The following is an 8,000-nucleotide window of genomic DNA, read 5'->3' as shown; positions in this document are numbered from 1 at the left end:
GATTGCATGCTTTGCCTACATGCCCTTGCATGGCACAATTATGGCGGTCTTGCATGACCTTGCATGCGTGTGGTCTTATACCCTCACTCCATCTATGAATTCCATCATAGGAGCGTGTCGGTTGTACTCCATGCTGTAAACGGCCACGATTGAATGCAACCTTTGTTGCTGGCACGTGCGTGATGAATCTCGGAAGCTCATCGTCCACGAATCTCCGAGCTTGGCAAAGCAAGTGTCGAGATGTTGAGGGGTGTCTGCCCGGGGTGGGCATGCACCCTTATTTAGGGTTTAGTTCAAAAAACCCAAGGTTGGGCGCCCGCGTATGACCTAAAAAACAAACCTGCGTTAAGCCATGGCGGACTGCCTTCACGCTGCCAGAGAAACCAAGAGCCGGGACGCACGGCGATGCTCCACAGATGTCGAGCCCGTGTCAGGAACTCCTCCTCATGGCCTTGCGACCTTAACGAGCCTGCCCTAGCCCGATTTGGTGGAGTTCGAGTTCGGCTCTCTTCTGGGCCCAAGCCTCCGTGCATGTGGGTCTTCGACCTCTTCCTCTACTTGTCAAGCATCCCTGCACACGCCATGAACTTGGACACATGTTTCCATGTAGCATGCAAGTTCATGCCAAGAACTCCACGGCCTTCTTCTTCCCAAGGCCCGTGGAGAGAGAGAAAGAGAGAGAAAGAGAGAGAGAGAGAGAGAGAGAGAGAGAGAGAGAGAGAGAGACATGCATGAGACCGTGCTTCCATGCCCTCCACCCTTCTTCTCCTTCCTCCCCCCTGAGCTCTGATACCAGTGAAAGGACATAGGGAGATAGACACGCCACTAACCACCCAACCATACCTATATATAGGCCCTTGGCCCTCCTATATATAGCCCCTATACCACATGTGTATCCATCGGCCCCTGGCCAAGGCCGTGCCCTTCTATAGTCCTACCCTTGGCATGACACTAAGAGGCATTTTATGGTCGTCTATAGTTAATTTTATGAAAAATGGACGAAAACAACAAACGCTTTTTGGCACAGTTTACGTTGGAAGTGCTTATGAAAGAAATATGGGGGGTCATCTATGCACGGAATCCATAGCCCAAAAACAGTGTCTATCTCAATTTGCTGATGACACTAATGCACTACTTACCAACAAGGAATCTACCTTATCAGAGTTTTGGGTTGTTATGCACACCTTCTGCTTAGCATCTAGCTCTCGTATTAACCACAACAAAACTGGTATTTTTTCTCTTCAAGCTATTCCCGATTGGATCTCCCAAACTTGATGTAAAGTTATAAAGGAAGGGGAGATCTTCAGGCTACTTGGGATCCCAATGGGATTCGGGGTCTCACTAAAGGTGCGATGGGACTCGGTATGTGACAAGTTTCAATCCAAGCTCAACAGATCGATTGGATTTCAACACTCGTTGGCTGGGCGAGTAGTTGTCATTAACCACTTTCTCAATGCTTATGTCATGTTCTTCTTTGGTTGAAGGCTATCCAACTGCCACATTCTTAGAATATCCAAGATCTGTAGGAACTTTTTGTGGGAAGGGGACCCATTCATTAGAAAGTCTGCCAAGGTCTCCAGGGACATATGCACCCTCCCCAGAGCTTCAGGAGGTATGGGGATCCAAAACCTTAACCTCATTGTTGACAAAATGGCAATCAAGTTGGTGGTTACTGATCTGAATCAGCCTAAGGAGGAATGGGCGCTACTTCTCTTAAAAAAGCTCAACCAATTTTACATTATTGAGATGCCAGGCTGGTCTCATCTTTTGACTTTCACTATCTTCTTCAGGAAACAAACCATCTCAGCTATAGGATCTGACTTACTGAGGTCTATCTTCCAAGTTTTAATAAACAGAACCAAAATCCCATTGCTTCCATACATCTGAGAATGAAGGTCCATTCTATTGGGGTTGGAGCTAGGGAGGATGCCGCCTGAGGGCCATGGCGTGAATGATGAGCAGCAGAAAAACACGAAAGAGAGAGAGAGAGATCGAGAGAGAGAGAGAAGTCGATACACACATGAGTAAAAAATAACGCTATTCTCAATCTTTTTATTGTCAAAGACCTTACATTGTATATGAAGCCATTAAAGGCCATGCAAACTGGACTTGTAACTGAATCTCTATTGCATGCCTATAAGAGGCTTTTCCCACGAGCTGACCGACAAGGGATCGAACCCAACAATCCCCCCCTCAAGCCCGAACTAGACAAGCAACTCATGATACCTCGAGTTTTTGGTGTACTCGTCAATCGTGAGTTTTAGGTTTTCTCACAACCAAGGATTTCTAGTGTATCCATAACCGGGTGCTAGATCAATAACCCCCCCTTGAACAGATAGGGTGTAGGCAAAATATTTAGCTACCAAAAGTGGAGTTTTTGGTTCACTTCCAAACCTTGGGTTTGAGGTGTACCCAGTAACCTCATGAGAAGCGGGAAAAATAGGCTGAGAACAGATATATTTTTGGGAGGTCTTACCACTTATGTGTGGCAATGTCTAGCCCGTACAAATTTTTATCATGGCATGACTGACAACAAATAAACTAAAAGAGGCTTTGACTGAAAAATATAATTGACAAAAGACAAACCATAAGTCTATGACACTCAACAAAAAAAAAAACAATTTTGAATTGTGTATATGTTGTTGTAGCGAGCGCTCTTAAGCAAACCGTTGAATAAGTTGTCCTGGCATTGATGCTATCTTTCATGCACTGATCAAGTAGGTACCCAAGCTTGGTTGCATCGAGCTTGACCCTAAAATTGTTGCACCTAATGTCGGCATTACACCCTAAATCTTGCATCTCTATGGTTGAGAATTTTGGAGAACAAGTATCTGGGTTGCTTGATTGATACGAAGCTATAGAAAGAGAACCAAGGTTGTGTTCTGTGATAGAAAATGCTCCAAAGGGCAAGGCGACACCGTCAACTGCACGATAACATAAGTTGATGTAGAACCACCTTTGTAGCAATTTGATAGCTTGGCTAAACAAGTCTGTGCCTGCCATAGCAGCGTTTTGATGTGATGTCCACCTTACCTGGCTTTACCTTTGTTGTAGTCTTTATAGGTGTGAAGGCCCTCTTGATTAGAGGCCTAATGACCAAATAAGATGGCCAATAAGGTGCTCACTTAAAATCAGGTGTGAAATTAAGACAAAAGCCAAAACAATATGGCGAGCTCTATGGCGGACAGCGTGGATGAAACTTTTGCTCGCAGAAGCAGGCAAAGGAGACCGAGTTTGGAGAGGCTATAGTGTCAGAAATTGCTCCTCGAGCCAGGGCGAACAGCCTGATGCCGGTTTTTCTCGGCTTGCAGCAAGTCGACTGCGCATCCTTCCTCTCTGCAGGCGGCTGCTCCCACGAGAAGTCGAGTTGAAAGCCTTGTTTAGGTGGCCCACCTGGGCTCTGATACCATTTGTTGGGGTTGGAGCTAGGGAGGATGCCGCCTGAGGGCCATGGTGTGGATGATGAGCAATAGAAAAACACGAAAGAGAGAGAGAGAGAGAGAGAGAGAGAGAGAGAGAGAGAGAGAGAGAGAGAGAGAGAGAGAGAGAGAGAGAGAGAGAGAGAGAGAGAGAGAGAGAGAGAGAAATCGATACACACAGGAGTAAAAAATAACGCTATTCTCAATCAAGACATTACATTGTATATAAAGCCATTAAAGGCCATGCAAACTAGACTTGTAACTGAATCTCTACTGCATGCCTATAAGAGGCTTTTCCCACGAGCTGACCGCCAAGGGCTTGAACCCAACACATTCCAGCTTATCATGGACTTTATCAAAGTCAAATTTAGCAAACACAAAGTTCTGACCAGATTCCAATGCATGTTCAAAGCCTTCCCACAAGGAGATCACAGCCTCAACAATTTTCCTTCCTTTGATAAACGCTTTCTATTCCTTGGAGATCCAATGCATGAGCAAGATGGTGATCCGATTGGACACAACCTTGGCTAGAATTTTGTATGCTATGTTCAGCATGGTCAAGGGACGCCAATTAGAGAGGTCATCCTTGGTTCCTCGCTTATGAAGCAGCTTGATTACTCCAGTGTTGATAGCACAAGGGAGAGCCTTATGGAGAAGAGATTCCTCCCATACTGCTAGTAGGAAGAGACCCGTCAGTTCTTTGAGTTGTTGAAAGAATTTCGAGGGAAAATCATCCAAGCTAGGGTTTTATTGGGTTTGAGATTTTTTTTCGCGTGATAGATGTCCCAGATGGACAAAGGAGCTTCGCCACAACAGACTCGTTAGTTGGGATGAGTTGGGCTCTACAAGAAAGGGTTTTGATGTCGGCTTCAACTGCTTCGCTTGAGAGAGTCTCAGGAGGACTGAATAGTGACGCATAATGAGCCCGAACAAACTCCAGACTTTGAGCATCAGATTTGATGGTATTAACAGAGTTGAAAAGGGGAACACGTTCTCTGGCATTCTTCTTCTAAAGAGATTTGAACATTTCTTTTGAGGGTCTATCGACCTTGCCTGCCCACCATTGTTAAAAAAACAATGTTGAGTGTTCGAGGATAACCTCCTCTTGATGCCTGAGATAGCTACGAGGGAACAGATGTGGGACTGAGTTCCAATGGGGGGGGAGCTTCTAGCTTGGCTAATTCTTCATACATGTAATCCCTTTGCTTCTTGAGGATAAGTGTGACCTATTTCCTAAAGCGTATGAGTTCCTTCCGGGTCTCCTGAACTACCCTACTCCAAGCTCGGGACGGAGACCGATGAGTCGTGAAAGCATTGGTCCAGATATGAGGTGAGAAACAGCCTCCTAAACAATTGGTACTCTAAACAAGGGAGGGGTCAGTGTGAAACCAACTATTTCTAACCTTGGAGTCTTTGTCATCCACGGTAAGAACCAGTGGGTAGTGATCCGAGATGCGGGTATTATATTTGGGTCCTCTTTTTCCGTAGTTCTACCATGTGAACTCTCCTGGGATTCCTGCATCCCAAAGCTGATGAGCCGCCTTCAGAGCTTCCCAGGCTTCATGTTCCACACCTATCACCGTTGTGCCTTTGGATAGAAATCGGTCTTCGAGAGATTCAACCATGTTAAAGTCACCTAAGATGATCATAGGTTCTTGGAGGTCAACCAGGGTCTTCCACATCTTTGTACGGTCCGACGTGGACCTACCTGCATAAACCCCAACCAGCCTAGCGTTGTAGAGATGGGAAAGAAGGGCTAACACCAATTATGGCCAGACAGAGGAGCTAGGTTGTCATAAAATTTAATATCTAATATCTAACCAACCCAAATTTTCTCATATTAAACTGATCATTTAGTGTGGGAGGATAAACGGGAACAAGGGTTAAGATATAGACATGTGCTTATAGATCTATCTCAACACGGGGCCAATGGTAAAGGGGCCCAAATGAGAGATGGTCTATCAAAGATCAAGGCTAACCAATGGAGCATAAGACCTTAGGGTTAGCTTCATTGAAGACCTCCAATAATGTGTGTAAAAGTCCTTTGACCTTAGGTAAGCTAGGGCTGAGCTTGAGGCGTGGGAACCCGACCCAGCTCGAGGTGCTTGTCCTGCTTGTCATGCTTGATGACTAAGGTGCTTGAGGTGCTTGACATGCTTGAGGTGCTTGACATGCTTGAGATGCTAGGGTTGCACTTGAGGTGAGAACCCAGTCCAAGCTTAAAGTGCTTAAGGGCCAAGCTTGTGGTGGGAACTGGGCCTATGCATGAGGGCTTGAGGTGTCAAAATGTCAAATATTCAATCCCTACAAGGAGGGGGCGAGCCCTACATGAGGGGGGATGAGAGAGAACACCCACACACTCACACAAGGCATGCATGGTACAAAGAAAGCAAAAGGGACACTTGTCAAGTTCCTCCTCATGTTGCCCTCATGGTGTGCCTGAAGCCTATTGGTTGGCCACCCAAGGGGTCCAATGATAATTTAGGAGATTTAATTAATTATTTTGTATTTATCAAGCCCTCTCTCTCAAAGGGCAAAGGGGGACACTTGTCCCAAGGCTACCCTTGTTGCTTGTAATGCCTCCTGCTTGTGATTGGCTAGGCCTAGAGGGGTCCAATGAGCTTCAAGCATGAGCTACAAGGGGGGGTCGACCCAAGCAATCTAGGGGGTTGCTTAGGGGGTATACTCACCCACACACACTCACAAACACTCTCATTGTGTGCTATGCAAAGTGCAAGAGCTCCCTCTCCTTCTCCGAGCAAGTAGAAGTTGAGAGCCTACACCAACACTTTTGGCTATGGAGTGCAAATCCAACCAAGAGCCATGCTTCAATGCTTAATGTCATGCCAAGGGTAGGACTAGACGGGCACGGGCCGGGCAATGTGCCGGACACACATGCAGTAAAGGGGTCTATATATGGAAGAGGGCCAGGAGCCTATATATAGGATGGTTGGGAGGTTATTCGCATGTCTAGTCCTACCCTTGGCATGACATTGGGTTGGGAGGTTATTCGCATGTTTGTCTACCCGCTGGTCTAACATTGGTATCAGAGCAAGGTGGAGAGGAGGGGGCAGTAGGGAGCTATGGAGGAGGGAAGCATGGCGTTCTCTCTGGAAGCATGGCTCTCTCTCTCTCTCTCTCTCTCTCTCTCTCTCTCTCTCTCTCTCTCTCTCTCTCTCTCTCTCTCTCTCTCTCTCTCTCTCTCTCTCTCTCTCTCTCTCTCTCTCTCTCTCTCTCCCTTCATGGAGGAGACGAATTCGGTGAAGGAATCATGGAGAAAGGTCGTGGCCCTCATGCTTCTTTGCATGGATTTGGATGAGTTTGCATGCGGTGCCATGGAGAAGTGGAGGAGAAGCCGAAGCTATCGAGCGTGTGCAGGGAAGCTAAGCCGGGAAAGGGGCCGTGGTCGGACCTGCGTCAAATCGGTCGAGGTTAGGCTCAGTTGGAGCGCCTTGGCGAGGAGGTGAAGTTCCGACCCTGCATCAGGCCCAAATTCCGCCCACATCGCGAGGTATAGCAAGATTTTCCCCAACGCAGGCGGCCAAAGTTGTCTGCAGACAGAGCTCGTTTTTTTTTTAATTTTATTTTTTTAATTTTTTTATAGGGCTCTCTTTTTGGTCCGTCCACACTCGGCCAAATTTGGTGCCCTTCACAAGGTCATGTGCATACGCAGCTAGTGCCGACACTCTTCGGAGGTTGTTCCGATTTTCCTCTTCGATTCGGTACGCTTTATCAACACGACTTGCGGTTGATTGTGCCCATTTCCGCAGTCCGCCTCTGCTGTGACACATCTTTTGAAAGTTTCGGCAAGACGACAAGCCATCGATTGGTCACCTTTCACCAGTTTTTTGATTGCATACGATGCCAATCGCATCGGCCGACTCTGCAATTTGATTTGCATGTTTCAGCTTCTCGATGGCTGCAGATTTTGAGGACACGTTTCAAAGATTTACTGGTGTTTTGCATACAACGCAAACTAGCTTATCGGCCGCTCGAATTTGCTCGATGACTTCAAGTGATTCATTGACTGCCGGTTCGATTCTTCTTTTCAAGCTGTTCTTGGTTGATTCAACACCGACATTCTTACGAAGAACAAGGAAGCCAGGATTACGTGCAATAAGGTACGCGTTGGTGTCTCTCTTTGCATTAACACGTGTTTACCGGGCCGGTGAGAGTGTACCACCTTCCCACACGTTTGATTTTGAGCAAGTCCCTCGAAATCCGGCAGCTACGAGCGTTGCCGATACTAGCATGCATGATACCGATGATCTAGGAGATCATGGTCTTGTTGATTTAGCCACTTTCAAGACTTTGGAACAACACCAAAGTGTACTTGAAAGTAACTTTAATGCCTTAAATGCAAATGTTACCACTCTCACGGAATTAATCTGAGGAAGTTGTTACAACTGTATGGTATGACCGTTTTGTGGGGGTGCATAGGACAATTGGACAAGGTCCATTATCTGTGCATGAGCGACACAGTTGACTCGATTTGCTATGACATCTGTCGTCAATAGCGTTTATTGGCCATGAGGCCAGACATAATTATCTGAAGCATGGCTTCTCCTGAGTACCTTGATA

The 8,000-nt window shown here is 46.5% G+C and overlaps 1 pseudogene; it reads right to left on the bottom strand.

The window, feature by feature from the left end:
• Positions 1 to 6,710: 6,710 nt before the first annotated feature.
• LOC147462939 (uncharacterized) lies at positions 6,711 to 7,242 on the bottom strand (annotated as a pseudogene).
• Positions 7,243 to 8,000: the final 758 nt, after the last annotated feature.

The sequence above is a fragment of the Adiantum capillus-veneris genome, chromosome 2, assembly GCF_014529385.1.
Source record: "Adiantum capillus-veneris isolate H3 chromosome 2, ASM1452938v2, whole genome shotgun sequence".
NCBI lineage: Eukaryota > Viridiplantae > Streptophyta > Polypodiopsida > Polypodiales > Pteridaceae > Adiantum > Adiantum capillus-veneris.
This window is presented reverse-complemented; position numbering and strand designations above follow the sequence as displayed.